The 3,827-nt window shown below is 25.8% G+C and overlaps 1 protein-coding gene across 1 annotated transcript in view; it reads left to right on the top strand.

The window, feature by feature from the left end:
• The first annotated feature begins 3,176 nt into the window (after positions 1-3,176).
• LOC108752030 (long-chain-fatty-acid--CoA ligase ACSBG2-like) overlaps positions 3,177-3,827 on the top strand; it is a 21,972-nt gene continuing 21,321 nt past the window's right edge. The window contains exon 1 of the mRNA XM_018492615.1: positions 3,177-3,192. The gene's annotated coding sequence lies outside the window, so the exon portion shown is untranslated. The remainder of the gene's footprint in view (positions 3,193-3,827) is intronic.

The raw sequence follows: 3,827 nt of genomic DNA on the forward strand, positions 1-3,827 counted from the left end.
TTATTAATATTGTTATAACAATTATAATGTGTGTGTGTGCGTGCGTGCGTGCGTGCGTGTGTGCGTGTGTGTATCGTTATTATGACAGTTATCTTGTAGCCATTATTGTGTGAAATACCAAATTTATCTCGTAAAAAAGTTATTAAAAAAAAGTGAAGTTGTAGCTATTTACTAGTTAATGAAGTTTCGAGAAAGATGTATAAATTATATGTGTGTGATATTAAAGGATTATTTAAGTGGAGTGTTGTCTTATCTTGGGAAATCGTCGGAAATCGTGGGAAAAATTGTGATTAATAACAGTAAATTTAATACTGTTATCTAATGCTATTATTAATAAAAGGTTATTAAGTAAGACGTCAAGAGAGAGAGAGAGAACAACAAGAATTGTATTATTACTAAATACGTAACTTTGAGATTTTCAAGTAATATAGACGAGAATCCGTGATTTATAATAATCATTTCGTTTCCTGGATTTGAATGACAAACATGCTTCAAGTAATATATATATTTAAATAACAATACAGTTATTATTCTTAATTTTTTTTATATCTTAACCTTTTCAATACATTTAATTGTTTCTCAATAAATATAATTATTGTCCAAATGTGATTATATCTTTGATTATGATTTTTTCTTAATTTTTTTCCCAAGATAAGCAATACAGTACTTAATATCATTTTAGTACCAGTCCTTTAATATAATATATAATTTATACATTTCAAAATTTTATGTTAGCTGGAAAATAGCTAAAACTTAATATGCTTTCATAAAAATGTTTTAAAAAATAGCAAATTGATATTTCATATAGTAGTGGTTACAAACTATTAACCATAATAACTAAAAATATATATTATACAAATTTACAAATAGACATTTTACCATTAAATGTGTTTTAAAAAAAGATGTAAGCTTGAATTTTCCTATTAATTCTTAATAATAAATATATTCATGATATCAATAATATTATAATATGATATCAATAATATCATTTTGTATTTATGACATCATTTTGGTATTATGTTAAACATTCTACAATAATCAAAGACACATATTGATGCGAGTAAAAATTTTCTATTTTAATGTATGATTTATTTATGTAATTAATATTTATATTCTATATATTCTATAATATTTACCTAAATAAAACAATCTAAAAATAATCTAGATTAAATTAACAATATATTAATTGATTTATGAACATTTTTAATCTGATGTGTGCTCGGATAGTGGTTAACGAAATCGTGCCATACAGTACTCAGCAAGGAATATATAGATATTTTAAAAATCAGCATATAGATATTTTAAAAATAAGAATCAATACACTTAGGTCAGTATTCATAGTTGGTTCTTTAATATTCAAAACTATTTTAATTTCTGTCTTGAGGTCATGAATCAATCAGAAGGCCACATCAGCATCTTAAGACATTATTTAAAATGGTTTTGAAATAAAAACTGACTATGAATACCGGTTTTTTTTTAGACTCAAAATTTTAAAACAAACTAAATATAAAGGCTACGAATCAATGCAAGATGTTAAATGCTAACAAATGAATTTTAATCTTATAATAATTTAAATACAAAGTTAAACGTTTCGACTTTCATTAGGTAATCTTCAGTAATAGAAAATTATATAAATAAAAAAATTCGCAAAATTAGAAAAGTATCGAATAATATACCGAATAATAGATTTACATTTATAAAGGCGTGTTTGAAATCAGATTTAATTCCTCTACATCTTAACAATGTTGGAATATATTATATAACATCAGTCTTTTTCATTATAATTCACAAAAACGATTGAACTCTATGCGTTCAAAATATGTGAAATCTGTGTTGTGTTTAGACTTGAGTGATGCCTATAATCATTTACATTTCAATAGAATACAAATTTTTTAAATCTCGAGGGTCATTTCTAACATGTATCTTTATCGTTCAAGATATAATACATTTTTTGTTTTTAAGAAAAAAGTAGTTATCATTTTCGATTGAAGGAAATGAGTAGAGTTGACAGGAAGATTGATTGACTAATTAAAAAACAACGTAGTACAGAAAAACTTAAAATTAGACCTATCTCTTATTCAGTACAGAAAAATTCGGATTCTAATTATGAACTTAAATTTAAAAAACCTAAAGCTCCTTCTGTAAATGGCCATACGTGTCCTCTTGCGGATGAAGTTTATAATATCTCTCTCTGTTACAGCTAGTGAGTTTGATTCTAAGTCTGGGTTCAATGAATATGTGAGTGATATTAATAAAAAAAACAGGATCACCATCAGTAATTTCTAACCATCGCTTCATTTACGAATATGACTTTAAATGAGATGACATAAAAATTTTAGATAGCGAACTATCTTATAACAAAAGACTGATTTCGGAGATGCTACATATTAAAAAACAGGAATATGGATTAAACAGGCCAAATAACACAAAATCCCTTTTTGATTCCTATATTCCTATTTTATAGTTATTATCCCCCTTTCTTGTCGTCTTTTCACTATTTTTCCCCTTTTTATATTATCCTCTTCTTAATTATCCTCCTTCCTTGTCGTCTTTGCACTATTTTTCCCCACTTGATTTCCTTAACATTATTCTCCTTTTTCTTGCTGTGTCATTATCTGTTTTGCTTTCGTGCTGTTTATCATTAAGTTATGAATATTTAAGAGAAGGAACATAACATACGCAAGATGTTTACTCACAAGTCATATTTAAATATATGTAATTAATTTTAAATATATGCTTGTGTTTTTTGCATTACATGTAAGTATGTGGTTGTATGCTCCTTCTTATTTATGTTTTATATTTAATCAGTTTTGTGAATTATTGTAATTATGATTAATTATATTCAAGCCCGTAAATTTTGTTATTCGATGTTTGTATCTAATATTAAATGATTTAATGATCATTATTGTACGCAATAAACAATTGTCAACTAAAAAAAATATATATTTTAACTCAAAAGTTGTTAACTCGCTTTACCAACAATGCGCCAATGTGGGATCTATTAAGATGCATTTTTTTATCGTGAATTTTAAGAAGGTGAATAGATAGGTTCAATAATCCATTTCACTTAAAAAGAAGAGACTTTACTTAGTAAGAATGTATGTATACGAAAACGCCAGTGTCCAGTTATTTGTTTCGTTGCAAGAACTAATAAAAGTGCCAATGCCCTCAACGATCTATATTGCAGATCGCGTAAGATTTTATACAAATAAAATTCTAATTCCTTTTTATGTTTTTTTGACATTAATTTCAATAAATATATAAAGATTTTACTTTTAAAATAAATTTTTCGTATTTTGTATCATTCTTTTCACTGATGCAAATTGCAAATAAAATCAGTATTTATGGAAATGTATGGAAATTAGACATATCCCTGGTGAACATTTTTTAAATAATTTTTTTACGAATTAGAACATTTCAAAAATACTCAGAAATATTCGGAAAATTTATATCTTCTCTCAGAATTGTTCATACACGTGATTTCTGAAGTATTCTGAGATTTCTCATCCTATAATTAAAAAAAAATATTACAAAATTTTTTAGATTTTATAACATTTTATCAGAAATTATACTTACAAAAAATTTTAGAAATCTTACGACATTTTATAATTAAGTATATAGAAAATTCTGAGAAAAGATGTAGATTCTTTTAGAGAAGTGTTCCAATTCGTATAAAAAAATGTGAGGAAATTATACAATTATAGAAATTACATTGCAGCACTGGCAGTGAATATCGAAACCTAATCGACTATTTAAGTTAGGAAATATATCACAGCAGTGTGTGTGTGTGTGTGTGTGTGTGTGTGTGTGTGTGTGTGTGTGTGTGT

Source organism: Trachymyrmex septentrionalis, unplaced genomic scaffold (assembly GCF_001594115.1).
Source record: "Trachymyrmex septentrionalis isolate Tsep2-gDNA-1 unplaced genomic scaffold, Tsep1.0 scaffold53, whole genome shotgun sequence".
Lineage (NCBI taxonomy): Eukaryota > Metazoa > Arthropoda > Insecta > Hymenoptera > Formicidae > Trachymyrmex > Trachymyrmex septentrionalis.